The 15,177-nt window shown below is 41.4% G+C and overlaps 2 pseudogenes across 2 annotated transcripts; both read right to left on the bottom strand.

Moving 5' to 3' along the window:
* Nucleotides 1–3,981: 3,981 nt before the first annotated feature.
* Nucleotides 3,982–4,534, bottom strand: LOC308246766 (protein SPT2 homolog; annotated as a pseudogene). Its single transcript has one exon. The product of its transcript is annotated as a protein SPT2 homolog (transcript).
* Nucleotides 4,535–4,672: 138 nt separating this feature from the next.
* Nucleotides 4,673–14,189, bottom strand: LOC308246764 (protein SPT2 homolog; annotated as a pseudogene). The gene is made up of 2 exons: nt 13,683–14,189; nt 4,673–5,399 (listed from the first exon to the last, which is right to left on the bottom strand). The product of its transcript is annotated as a protein SPT2 homolog (transcript).
* Nucleotides 14,190–15,177: the final 988 nt, after the last annotated feature.

Genomic DNA, 15,177 nt, shown 5'->3' with positions numbered 1-15,177 from the left:
ATCGATGTTTCTCTCTCATCGATGTTTCTGACTATCTATCCCTCTTCCTTCCTCTCTGTGAAAAATCAATAAAATATATTTAAAAAAAAAAAAAAAAAAAAAAAGACCCCAAATAGCCACAGCAATCCTGAGAAAGAAGAATAAAGTAGGAGGGATCTCAATACCAGATTTCAAGCTGTATTACAAAGCCACTGTCCTCAAAACAGCCTGGTACTGGCACAAGAACAGACATATAGATCAATGGATTAGAATAGAGAATCCAGATATCGACCCAAACCAATATGCGCATTTAATATTTGACAAAGGAGGCATGAGCATACAATGGAGTCAAGACAGTCTCTTCAATAAATGGTGTTGGGAAAATTGGACAGATACATGCAAAAAAATGAAACTAGACCACCAACTTACACCATACACAAAAATAAACTCAAAATGGGTACAGAACTTAAATATAAGACGGGAAACCATAAAAATACTGGAGGAATCCACAGGCAGCAAAATCTCAGACATATGCCAAAAGAACTTTTTCACTGATACTGCCCCTAGGGCAATGGAAGCCAAAGAGAAAATTAACAAATGGGACTACATCAAAATAAAAAGCTTTTTCACAGCAAAAGAAACCATCAACAAAACAACAAGAAACCCCATTGTATGGGAGAACATATTTGCAAATGTTATCACTGATAAAGGTTTAATCTCCAACATCTACAGGCAGCTTATACAACTTAATAAAAGGAAGATAAATGATCCAATAAAAAAATGGGCAATGGACCTAAATAGAATCTTTTCGAAAGAAGACAGAAGGAGGGCCAAGAGGCACATGAAAACATGCTCAAAGTCACTAATTATCCGAGACATGCAAATCAAAACGACAATGCGATACCATCTCACACCTGTCAGAATGGCTATCATCAACAAATCAACAAACGACAAGTGTTGGCGAGGATGCGCAGAAAAAGGAACCCTCGTGCACTGCTGGTGGGAATGCAGACTGGTGTAGCCACTGTGGAGAACAGTATTGAGTTTCCTCAAAAAACTGAAAATGGAACTCCCATTTGACCGAGTAATCCCACTCCTGGGAATATATCCTAAGAAACTAGGAACACCAATCAGAAAGGATATATGCACCCCAATGTTCATAGTAGCACAATTTACAATAGCTAAGATTTGGAAACAGCCTAAGTGCCTGTCAGCAGATGACTGGATCAGAAAACTATGGTACATCTACACAATGGAATACTATGCTGCCATAAAAAAGAAGGAATTACTACCATTTGTAGGCACCTGGATGGAATTAGAGAACATTATGCTAAGTGAAATAAGCCAGTCAATGAAAGAAAAATACCACATGGTCTCACTCATTTGGGGATAATGAAAAACATTATAAACTGATGAACAAAAAGATAGATACAGAGGCAGTAAAGCATCAAACAGACTGTCAAATTACAGCAGTAAGGTTAGGGAGAGGTGGGGGAAATAAGAGATCAACTGAAGGACTTATATGCATGTATATAAGAGTAACCAACGGATGCAAAACATTGGGGGGTGAGGCATGTATGGGAGTGGGGTGGGGGGGGCAATGGTAAGATATGTACACATATAATACCATAATAAAAAAAATGCCGGAAAAAAAAAAGATTAAAGAAGAAAAAAAAAAAAGTTAAAATAAATAAATAAATAAATAAATAAAAAACTGTGGTACATCTACACAATGGAATACTACACTGCTGTGAAAAGGAAGGATCTCCTACCAGTCACAACAGCATGGATGGTCCTGGAGAGAAAGATAAATATCTCATGATCTCACTCATTTGTGAAATATAATAAACAACATAAACTGATGAACAAAAAATAGATCCAGAGACTGAGAAGCATCAAACAGACCATCCAACCTCAGTGGGAAGGCAGGGAGGGTGGGAGGGTGAGGTAAGAGACCAACCAAAGGACTTGTATGTATGCATATAAGCATAACCAATGAACATAGACAATAGGGAGCGAGGGCATGTGCTGGGGGGTGGGAGCAGCCAGGGAGAGGCCAATTGGGGAAATGGAGACATATGTAATACTTTAAACAATAAAAAATTTTATAAAATTAAAAGAAACTCCTGGTAAAGTTCTCTTCTTACACCAGTTTTTTTCCAACTAAATCTTTTAGAAAGGAATGTTATTTCTTAACAATGAGCTTAAAATCAGTACGTCCAATGCAAAATTTTATTACTGTTTGAAACTTTATTTATTTATTTATTTATTTATTTATTTATTTTCTCTTGATACACATGAATTTAGCTTTTGTTTTGTTTTTTTTTTGCCATTAATTGCTAAGGAATGTTAAGATAAAAATACAAAGTCATTAACATCAAGAGACACAAAGACACTTTGGATTCCAAAATATCTTTATAATGGGGGAGCAAGGGGAGCCTCACGTGTCACTTGCTTATTTTTTAAACTATTACTCTTTCAATTCTAATCTTTGTATAAAATATTTTTTCTACAATATAAAATGACTTTTTAGATCAAAACCAGCATAGTAACATTGTCTATTTTACAATAAATCTGAAAGGAAAATTTGGAAAAGAATATTCTTACACCATATAGCATAACTTGTTTTTTAACTTGAATTTTTTTGTTAATTGCCTAATCACCTAAATCAGTGAATAAGAATGCTCAGCATCCAATCCATGAATATAGAATACAATATAATTTATTCTACTTTTTACTTCAAAGTCACAGAGATGACATCCATATAATTACAAAGCCTACTCTACATTTTCAAGTTCTCAATCCAAATATATAGATTAGAACAGGTCACTTTATTGCTGACAATATTCATGGAAGGGTCAGATTCCTCATAAAAAGACAAAATAAGTTTGATTGGGAGCCGGCCATTGCCCTACTCACCCATCAACAGAATTATGGAAGTCAAGAGGCAATATTTTTTCCTTTTTAAAATAGCAAAGGAACAAAAGAAGATTGGCTGGCTGTTGAGTGGGCCCCACATTAGAGTGCATAGCTCATCAGGATCGAGTCTGGCATCTGTGAGAAGTTAACTTCCTAAGAGCACTCACTGGGCATTATGTCATCTGCACTACAGCTCTCACCCTGGAAATTATTTGAAAATACTTTATGCTCAAAATATACACTGAGTGGCCAGATTATTATGATCTCTGGATGCATCATAATCGGGCCACTCAGTGTATATACTATATAATAAAAAGCTAATATGCAAATTGTCCCCTCGACCAGCAGGCACGCCGGCCAACCGCCCATGTCCCCTCCCCCTGGCCAGACTGGCTGGAGAGTATTATGCATTCAGAGATCATAATAATCTGGCCACTCAGTGTATAGTATCCATTCCTTGACCTTGAGGATCCAAGTATCTATACTAATAAAAGCCTAAGTGGCCCTCACACGTGACGTTGCCACAAGATGGCTGCCACAAGATGGCCACCACAAGATGGCCAAGTGCACAGAGGAGGTGGGGCGCAGCAGCCACTTCATGTGGTGAGGCCTGGGGGTCGAGCATCTCCTCCGCCTCACACAGAGGAGGTGGGTCCCGGCGGAGAAGGCAAGTTGCGGCAGGGGAGGGGAGTTGGGGGCGATCAGGCCAGCATGGGAGCAGTTAGGTGTCAATCAGGCCAGCAGGGGAGTGGTTAGGGGGTGATCAGGCTGGCAGGCAGAAACAATTAGGGGCAATCAGGCAGGCAGGCAGGCAGGCAAGCGGTTATGAGCCAGCAGTCCTGGATTGTGAGAGGGATGTCCAACTGCCAGCATAGGCCCAATCCTGCACATCCCCCAAGGGGTCCCAGATTGCAGAGAGTGCAGGCCGGGCTGAGGGACACCCTCCCCCCACCCCTGTGAACGAATTTTGTGCACTGGGCCACTAGTAAATCTAAAATTATAATGGGCTTCTTCAGTCCAAAGGCAGGACTTCTTTGCAGTAGAGTGTCTCCAGTGTTTCACAAAAATAAATAAAAGCAGCAGCTAACATCTTTTCAGCTTCTTGACCTCTCCGCATTTTGTTGCTTCTTCCTCCGATCTCATTTCCTCTAAGTCCTCTTGCATACCTGGTCTTAAACTCTTTGCTTCTTTATCTTTGTATTTTTTTTGGTCATAGCCAAAGAATGTGCTTAGATATTTCTTCCTGAGATTCTCCTTCATCTTTGATAAAATCTTCCATTTTGGAGTCATAGTTCTCATCTTCCTCCTCTACATATTCTCACTGTCTTTTGTAACCACCAGGGAAGGGAAACCCTTGAGAACGTTGGGCAGATCTATAGCCAGCTAAAGAAGGCTTCATTCCATTCATCTGTCCATTGGTGGGCTGGGTAATGATATTCTTAGAAGATATTGTTTCTGAGACAAAAGTGCATTTGGGCTTATGGGGGGATCTAAGCTACTAACTATTCACCCAGGTCCCAAGCTGCTCACTGGTCTTCTAGGGCCTGAACTGCTGACAGTCTGTCTAGCTGAAACTGCCACTTACTGATCGCCCAGAGCCACTGACTAACTGCCTGGGGGGCACTGAGCCACTCATTGGTCGTCAGTTATGTGGATTGTGCACAGGCCACCCAGAGTCACCAGAACTGACCACTGACTTCCTAGAAATCGTGGGCCACTGATAGGTCATCCAGAGCCACCTATACTGCTGACTGTCCTTCCAGGAGGATTTAAGTCACTGGCTGGCCTCTTGGTCCCACTGATTGATCGAGTGCTCAGGTCCTGAGCTGGAGCTGCCATTCTGGTGCCTGGGCATGGAGCCAGAACTAACCTTAGGCCGAAGACTCCCTGTGATGGGTTGCCCAGGAACTGGGCTGGAGCTGCTGCCTGACTGCCTGACACCTGGACTCTTAGCCTTATGTGGGGAGACCACAGGTCCAGGTCTGGAATGGCTAGGATGGAGAGGAGATTTTTTGGCTGTGTGCTCAGTAACAGATTTCTGAGTCCCTTTAGCAGAAGTCTTTGGAACACTTGGTGAAAAGGTGCTCAAGTGGGTCTTTCCAGCCCCATTGTAAACAGGCCTGTCATGGCCCTTCTGAATTGAGGCTTGGGAGCAGTTGCTAGATCCTACTTTGGTCCTCTCTCCTGGCATGGATTTGGATGAAAACAAACCTAAATGTTTCTTATCTGTGCTGGGTCTGGATTTCTTCTCAGCATGAGGAAGGGGAGTACCTTTGGGAGAAGGATGCTTGTCCCTGGAAACTCTGCAAGTTTTTGTGCCCATACTTTCTGTATGAGAAGGCACCATTTTGGTCAGAGGTAGTCCTGCATCTGCTTCAGGCTTCTTTTTCATATGTCTTCATTCAAGAAGTTTTCACTCCCTAAGTTCTTGTGCAATCATAGGTCACTTTTCTGTGTGTGTGTGTGTGTTTTTTTACTACCTTGATTTCCACTGGTTCATACTGTTGGAAGCTAGCTATTGTCTTCCCTATCAGAAAAGTGTAAACAAGGAATGCAGAAGGATCATGAACCTTGAGCTCTGGCAAGGGCTAAAGCTATGCACTGATTGTTTAGTCAAGACAATGGTGGCTCAAGCAATTTCCTGGCCAAATAGTCTCAAAGTAAATTTTTACTAATATTTACTGACCTTTAAGATAGTCTTTCTGTTACCAGAATTGCCTGCCTGACTAAGGGCAATATGTGTATCTAAAATTGAATGAAAGCCTGGCAGGGCCTGGGCACCAGTGCAGTCATTGCCCTTGCATTGGACTCTCCACCTGGCCCCCCATTATTATTTCTTGACTTGTCTCATCATTTGACCACGGCCCTTCTCCAGATCCCGAACCCCGAGCGACGTGGGACGTGGACTCTCACATCTGGCACCTCGAATGATGGATGTCTGGAGAAGAAGATTTGCCTGGAGCAGAAAAACAAAGTTTCACCAGCAAGGTGGATAAAAAGAATTCACCGGATAGGTGGGGAAATTCTCAGCGTGCAAAGCCCACAGCCAGCTGCAGAAGTTGAGATCTGTAAGTAGGGTGGGAACGTCTTTTTTTTTTTAGCCAGGCTAATGGGGCAGAATTTGTCAAAAGGGGAGAAGCTTTATTGTAGACTTTTGGTTTGCATGCTTAAGGATAAAGGAATTAAAGTGTCAGAAGGTATTCTCTTACAGTTTTTGCATGTTATTATAGAACATAATCTCTGGTTTCCTGAAGAAGGTACATTAGATGTTGAATGTTGGGAAAGAGTTAGTCATAACTTGAAAAAACCTCAGCAGCAGGGGAAAAATTTGCCTCCAAATTGTTTCTCCTTGTGGAACATGGTATTGCATTTGCTAGAGCCTTTTAGAGAAACAAAAGAGGATAAACCCCCTCCCCTTGCACCTTCTGCTCCTAAAGAGGAGCAAAAAGAAAAATTGGAGGAATGGCCTTCATGGCCCCCTCCACCTCCATGTCCTAATCCTGAAACATTTAATTCACCATTAATAGAATCACCTATGCAAAGAGCAATCCGAGAAGGATTAAAGCACATGAGGGTGGAGGATCAACTTGCTTTTCCTATTATACAAGTAGCTGACCTACAGCTCCTGAATCATATAATAAGACATCATGAAAAATTTGACTTTAAAATGATAAAGTCCTTGCATGTAAGCATAGTCCAGAATGGTCCTATAGCTCTTTTACCAGAGAAATTATGACTAATATTTCTGAAGCATTCTTAGCTCCTTATGATTGGTATTCCCTGGCTCACGCAGCTCTGGATGGAGGAGATTATTTACTATGGAAGGGAGAAATTTTGGAGAAATGTCAGGAGCAAGCCCCTGCAAACTGTGGGCTGAATGCTCAAATAACTTATGAAATGCTGACAGGACTGGGACAATATAATGGCATACAAAATCAGCTAAATTATGTGCAACAGGCATATGAGCAAATTAGACTTTGTGGAAGAGGAGCTTGGTGGGCTTTACCATCAAAAGGGGATCCTGGCTGAAACCGGTTTGGCTCAGTGGATAGAGCGTCAGCCTGCGGACTGAAAGCAGTCCCAGGTTCGATTCCGGTCAAGGGCATGTACCTTGGTTGCGGGCACATCCCCAGTAGGGGGTGTGCAGGAGGCAGCTGATCGATGTTTCTCTCTCATCGAAGTTTCTGACTCTCTGTCCCTCTCCCTTCCTCTCTGTAAAAAATCAATAAAATATATTTAAAAATATATATATTTTAAAAAATCACAACATTAAAAAAAAAGGGGGGGGGTGGGACCCTAAGGGAGCTTTTAGTAAATGTATGCAGGGGCCTACAGAGTCATTTTCTGACTTTGTGGCTTGCCTCACTCAAGCAGTGAGATGCCAGATTCAACATGAAACAGCAGGAGACATGTTAATTCAGCAATTAGCTTATGAAAATGCCAATGCTGATTGTAAAAAATGCCTGACGCCTCTGAGAAAAAAATAGTACCATTACAGAAATGATTCGAGCATGTCAGAATGTGGGGTCAGGCACTTTTCAAGCAAACTTACTCGCTGCCGCTGTAACAGTGGGGAATAAAAGGTGTTATAATTGTGGAAGAACAGGACATTTTAAAAAGAAAGTAAGCAACCAAGAAGGACACAAGGTGGCGATCTAGGGAAAGGCGTGAGCATTCTGCCTCTCATTTCAATCAACACAGATTAAACCTCTCTGTGTCCTAGAAGTCAGAAGGGAAACCATTGGGTTGGTTAATGTAGATAGAAATTTCATAAAAATGGGCAGCCATTAGATCAAGACATAGGGAATGGCCAACCACAGGGAAACGGCCCCCCAGCCCCGTCATCAATAGGGGAAATTTGCCCTGCAAGGCCCACAGTGGACTCCCTATGAGCCATTCCAGGGAGCCCAGGCCTAGTTCTTAACAGTACTATAGCGGTCACTTTGACCCCCAGTATGGCTCAGCAAGCTATTCCTACAGGAATCTGGGGACCTGTGCCACCAAGAACTTTAGGATTAATCTTAGGAAGAAGTGGAAAAACTCTGAAAGGACTAACTGTTCTGCCTGGAGTCATAGATTCAGACTGTGAGGGAGAAATTAAGGTAATATTAGAATGTAATCATATTATGCAAATTACTTCAGGACAAAGAATTGCTCAGATACTACTTCTACCTTTTATTCAGCAAGGCGAAGCTATAAATAGGAAAAGAGAAACACAAGGATTTGGAAGCTCAGATATCTATTGGATACATGAAATTAGCAAAACCCATCCTATGATTAATTTAAGAATAGAGAGAAAACGATTTAAAGGTTTAGTAGACACTGGAGCGATGTCAGCATTATCAGCAAAGAATTCTGGCCTCTAAATTGGTCCATGGTAGAAGCTATAAGCTCTATCATGGGGGTCAGAGTTCCTGATAATACACAACACAGTGCTGCAGTGTTAAGGTGGCAAGATGAAGGACAGGCAGGATGGTTTCAACCTTACATAGTCTCTGGGATTGCAGTCAACTTATGGGGCCGGGATGTTTTAGAAGGTTTACAAGCTTTTATTATTACTGGCAAATGAAAGCAGTTAATAAATCAGATGGGATATCAGACTGGTCAAAGCTTAGGAAAAAATAATCAGGGAATTAAAGAGCCCATCCAAGCCAAAGGAAACCCAGGAAGACGAGGATTAGGATATCAACCTTTTTTTTTAAAAAAAATATTTTTTATTGATATTTTACAGAGAGGAAGGGAGAGGGATAGAGAGCCAGAAACACCGACGAGAGAGAAACATCGATCAGCTGCCTCCTGCACACCTCCCACCGGGGATGTGCCCACAACCAAGGCACGTGCCCCTGACCAGAATCGAACCTGGGACCCTTCAGTCCGCAGGCTGACGCTCTATCCACTGAGCCAAACTGGTTTCGGCAGGATATCAACCTTTTGAGGAGTGGTCATTGCTCAATCTCCTCACCCTCATGCAGATCCTATACAATGGAAAGATGATAGACCTATATGGGTGGATCAGTGGCCATTAACCAAGGAGAAATTAGGTCATATTCATGAATTAATACAGGAACAAATAGAAGCTGGCCACATAGAGCCTTCTAATAGTCCTTGGAATACACCCTATATTTACTATACCTAAGGAGGCGGCAGGAAAATGGCAATTGTTACATGATCTTAGAGCGGTTAACACTACTATGCATACCATGGAAGCTTTACAGCCTGGACTCCCAGCGCCTTTGCAAATCCCTCTAGATTGGTCTCTTATAGTAGTAGATCTTAAGGATTGTTTCTTCACCATTCCCTTGGCACCTCAAGATAAACAGAGATTTGCATTTTCAGTGCCAGCTATTAATAATATAGAACCCATGAAAAGATATCAATGGAAAGTTTTGCCTCAAGGAATGGCCAATGGCCCCACCTAGTGTCAAAAATATGTAGCTCAAGCTGTTCAGCCTTTAAGGCACAAATATTCCCGATGTTACATTATTCATTACGTGGATGACTTGCTCTTAGCAAGTCCATGGGAAGAGCAGACTTTGGCAATGTAAAAATTGCTCCAGAAAAGGTACAGAAAGAAATGCCTTTCAAATATTTGGGAACCATAATTGAAAACCAATGTATTAGGCCTCAAAAGGTGGAAATAAGATTGCCTTAAAACTTTAAATGACTTCCAAAAATTATTAGGGTACATTAATCGTAATGTAAATATCTGTGTTTTCTGATGGTCTCAGGTGACCCTGCTAACGGTTCTCAACCTGTGGGTCGTGACCCACAGGTTGAGAACTGCTGCTATAGAGCCTATGACCATCGGAAAACACAGATATTTACATTATGATTCATTAACAGTAGCAAAATTACAGTTAAGAAGTAGCAACGAAAATAATTTTATGGTTGGGGGTCACCACAACATGAGGAACTATATTAAAGGGTCACGGCATTAGGAAGGTTGAGAACTACTGACTACGGCATCAATCCTCTAAAACTGTGGTTACATATATAGAACTTATGGCTCAGTTGATATCTCAACTTAGAAAGCGCTGCAGGCAGCTTAGAGAAGAACCCCAATGCATTTACCTTCCCCTCACTGGGAAGCAATTAGAAATATTATTTCAAACTGATTTGAATTGGCAAATTGGACTAAGTGGATATTCAGGGGAACTTAGTTGTCACCTATTAAAAGACAAATTACTACAGTTTTTATATTATACCCCCTTATTATACCAAAAAAATACTAGGCAGGAACCTATTCCTGGAGCATTAACTGTTTTTACTGATGGATCATCGAATGGTAGAGCTGCCTATCATACAATGAACTCAGACCAACTCAGACTGATCAGTCATACTTCTGCACAAAGAATTGAATTAAGGCTATTAAGGCTACATTACAGGATTTCCAAGAGCTTCTTAATATTATCTCTGACTCTTCTTATGCTGTGGGCCTAGTGAATAGAATTGAAACTGCTCTGTTAAAATGGCTCAGTGACCAAAGTTTATTTTTTACTATTTAAACAAGTTCAGCAGATTGTACAACAGAGACAATATCCTTTTTATATCACTCACATCAGAGCTCACAGTGTATTACCTGGCCGGCTAACAAAAGGAAATGCACATGCCGATCAATTGGTTGCTTTATTAAAACAGGCCTCAGAATCTCATCAGCTTTTACATCAGCCTGCCAAAATGTTGTCCAAACAATTCTCGATCACTCAACAGCAGGCAAAACAGATTATCAGAGAATGTCCCACTTGCATGTTACATCTGCCTCAAGGGCCTAATACAGGAATTAACCCTCGAGGATTGATAAGGGAACATATCTGACAAATGGATGTAACACATTATACTCCTTTTGGACACCTTGGGGCATTGCATGTCTCTGTATATACCTTTTCAAAGGGCCTATGGGCTACTGCATCTACAGGGGAAATGGCAAAACAGGTTATTAATCATTGCCTAGCTGCTTTTGCCATTATGGCAATTCCAAAAATTATTAAAACTGACAATGGACCTGCTTACACAAGCTGTCACTTCCAGCAATTTTGTAAAAAGTGAAAAATTCAGCACATTACAGGAATACCATATAATTCGCAGGGACAGGCAATTATAGAACACCAGCATCATAGGCTAAAATTCCAACTTGAAAAACAGAAAAGGGGGAATATGGAGAAATCGCCTGTAGGTAGACTACACTAAGTCTTAAATACTTTAAATTTTTTCACTTGTGATGCCGATGGCACGACACCCATGGAAATAAACTGGTGTCAGAATAAGCCAAAGGAAAATGGTCTGGTTAAAGGGAAAGATCCCGAGTCTGGTTTATGGAAGGGCCCCAACCCCCTGTTAACATTTGGTCAAGGGTACGCTTGTATATTTCCAGAAAATTTCTCGAAGCCCATGTGGATTCCCACAAGAAATATTACATGGATCCGAGGGAGGAACTGGCCAGGTTAATGAGGACCTTGCACCTGGAGCCACGCCTTACAGCTGCAGACAACTGACTGCCCCAGCCCAGATAGCAGCAGCCCCAAGCAACCCACTGAAGATAAGGAGTGGGAAGAGGATGAGACAAATAGCCCAGAGGTCACCTGGGGGATGGTGAAGAAGATGGTCCAGAAAGGTGAGTGAATTTGTGAGGAGACCAGAACCCCAAGAACGCCTGAGAATGTCTTTCTTGCCCTGCTAGCAGTCATCAGCTGTGCGGTAATGCTATCGGGGCAAATGGGGAAGTATTTTGGACTTATGTTCCTGACCCTCCATGGGTAAGACCCCTTATGTGGGCTGATCCCCTGCCTAATGTAGTCACCAATAACACCAAACACTTTGGTCACCCAGGAGGACCACGGGTGGGGCAAGGAAGTATATGGGCAAAGTATAATTACATGGCTGTCGCCACCTAGCTTCCCTTTTGTATGACACAGAACCAAACCACAGCTCCTTTGTGTGTAAAATTAAAAAGAGGCTTCTGGCTAACATGGACACCAAAGGAGGGGGAAGCAAAAGCCCAAATACATCTACTATCACTACTTGCTCTGGGGAGAGGTGCAGAAAATGTAACTTTACTAAGACACGCCCCCCCACCCCCCACTAAGCCGTTATGTAAAAAGTCTTATGAATGGCACCCCACCGAGGAAGAAATTAATTGGCAAGACTGTTATAGTGACCACCCCACCAGTAGCAAACTTAATAACAGTCTTTCCTTTGTGGACTGGAGCCCCTACGGGTTTGCATATAGTAACAATCGCACCCTAAAATGGAAGGGGAACACATCCTATCTATATGTTGAAGCTAATCACTCCATTTCATGGCATGGAGGAGGATTTGTTGGATCTCAATTTCAACATGACAACTGGCCCCTACAAAATACACAATGGAAATTAGCTGCTGCACTTGCACCTATTAAATAGTATAGTTTTAACTATAGCTCAGATAATTCCATTTGTACCTATGGGGAACTCCCAATAAGACAGTATTTGCCACCGCCTGTGTATTTGATCCGTTTGTACTCCTCTCAGGCCCCATCCAGATGCACCTTAATATTACAAGCCAGACTGCACACTATCCCATTGTATTAATTTTACATTCCAAAAGGATTCCCTCATGATTTTAAAACAACCAGCTTTCGCTTAGTTTCCTACTAACCTAACCGAGCCTTGGGAATCTCATCAAACCTACTAACTGTTACATGATCTGGTAAAAATATTAAAAAGACAAAAAAGATTTCCTGGAATGTTAATTGCAGAACTCTTTGCCCTCATAACGTTACTTACTTCTGTGGGCATTGCTGCTTCATCCATGGTACAAACTGTTCAAACTTCTCAGTTTGCACAACCATTTAAGAAAAATGTAACTAAGACCTATCTATACAAAAAAGAATTGATAGCCAGTTCAGATAGAATATCAGCATTAAAGTCTACAGTCTTGTGGATGGGTTATAAAATCCACAGCTTAGAGCAAAGAATATCTTTGTAGTGTCATTATAATATTTCCCCAGATTTGTGTTATACCCCCCCACCCCTGTTCCCTATTGAGAATCAATAAAAAATCACTTTCTTGGTGCTTGGGGTAAAGGTAACACAACCCTTGATATTTTAGAATTACAACAGAATATTGTACAACTATCCCAGGCAAACTTACAAATGAATACCTTAGATGCCTGGCAGCAATTGAAAAAAGACATGAAAGAATTTAATCTCTTCCACTGGATCTCCTTACATTTGCCTCTCAGCATAACCACTATTGCTTGTCTCATTTTTATTCTTATGTTTATTTCTAGTCTGCAGATGTGGAATGAAGAGTCTTAAAAGGACTTGAACCCTTCAGGTGGCATTCACTTTTCAACATTTATTAAGAAAAAGAGAAGGGGGAGATGTTGAAAGCTACCCATTGCCTTCCCTATCAGAAAAGTGTAAACAAGGAACGCAGAAGGCTCGTGAACCTTGAGCTCTGGCAAGGGCCAAAGCTATGCACTGATTGTTTAGTCGAGACAATGGTGGCCCAAGCAATTTCCTGACCAAATAGTCTCAAAGTAAATCTTTACTAATATTTACTGACCTTTAAGATAGTCTGTCTGTTACCAGAATTGCCTGCCTAAGGGCAATATGTATATCTAAAATTGAATAAAAGGCTAGCAGGGCCTGGGTACCAGTGAAGTCCTTGCCCTTGCATTGGACTCTCCGCCTGGCCCCCATTATTTCCACATTATTATTTCTTGTCTTGTCTCATCATTTGCCCACAGCCCTTCTCCAGATCCCAAACCCAGAACCATACAGGACATGGACTCTCACATCATACTGCTTTTTCTCAGCCAGCCTGAGTAGGTCAGTGAATTTCATGATGGTGGGGCACTTTAAGGGGGACCTTTAGTTTACTTTCAACTTTGGGAGGAGGTTCTTGCTCTGATGCCGCTTGATTTTATTCTAAGAATGCTTCCTCTTCTTCTATTTCATACTCTTGGTCTGTTCCCTGACTAGTGGCTTTCCATTGCCTGTCTTTTCTTTGACTTTTCCTCAACAGGAATCCCATTTAACCATGGAAATTGTCCTTTGTCCTCTTGGCCATAGCTCTTGCTTTCTTCTCATGTTTTAGCTCAATTCACTTCTTCTTTCCTCCTTTTTTTCTCTAAGGCTTTTTGTCCGAGCTCCTCCACTTTTCTTCTGAGAAAAGCTTGTATGCTGCTGATTGGACACCTTAACTTTGGGGTCTTTTTTGGGAGGACCCACTGCCACACTATACCTTTTCGGTATGCTGTTGGTTCCTTGTCCTTTAAAAGCTATCATGAGAATTTCCCTGAAATCCATGTTGACCGAACTGGATAAACTGGGCCAGCTCTCGGAGAGGAATGAAAGCGCATCTTACCCAGTGGCCAGCTGCAGCCAAATGAACTGGCTGGCCGCCTCTTTCCTACCTCTACTCAGCATGACCAATTCCGGCGCTGTCCATGGCGGTCTGCCTGCCCCCTTCCTCAAGCAGCCTATATCCTTACAAGTCCAATGCTGCGCTCCCACCTTTGAAACTTTAAATAAAAGTTTTACATCCACAAGATGAATTAGTAGATTGTTCCACATTCATTGACATAATCATTCAGTTGAGAATAAGTTACTTTAGTTTAATTGTTAAATCTCATTTCAGCCTGGCTGATGTGGCTCAGTGGATTGAGTATTCTCTCAGGCACCAAGAGGTTGCTGGTTTGATTCCTGGTCAGGGCACATGCCAGGGTTGTGGGTTCAATCCCCAGAAGGGGGCATGCAGGAGGCTGCCGATTGAAGTGATATCTCTATCTCATCAATGTTTCAGTCTCTCTCTCCCTTTCCCTTCCTCTCTCTCTGAAAATCAGTATTACCATATATTTTTTAAAATCAGAAATGGTGATAGACATGTACTCCCAAAATGTCTGAATACTTGCTTATATGGTGAAGAAACAAAAGTTCATATTGATTTTTTTACTAACTATCATTAATCTTACTCAATATCTTTTTTATTTATTTCAGAGAGGAAGAGAGAGATAACATGCATATAAATACATATCCTTTAAAACAGTACATGAAATATATAATCGAAGAAAATGTACAATGGCAACAAAACATAAGATGCCTAGGAATGATCTTAACAAAAATGCGCACAATGTATATAAATAAAATTTTTAAATGCTACCCAATAACTGACACTTGAACAACTGGACAGTAACATCGTATTCTTGGGTAAAAAAATAAAATAAAGCCATAATGATGTCAATCTCCCAATGTTGATTATAAATTTATTATGATTTGATTAAAATATCAGCAAGAT

The sequence above is a fragment of the Plecotus auritus genome (assembly GCF_963455305.1).
Source record: "Plecotus auritus genome assembly, chromosome: 4".
NCBI lineage: Eukaryota > Metazoa > Chordata > Mammalia > Chiroptera > Vespertilionidae > Plecotus > Plecotus auritus.
Note: the sequence above shows the minus strand (reverse complement) of the source record. Positions and strands in the feature narration are given on the sequence as shown.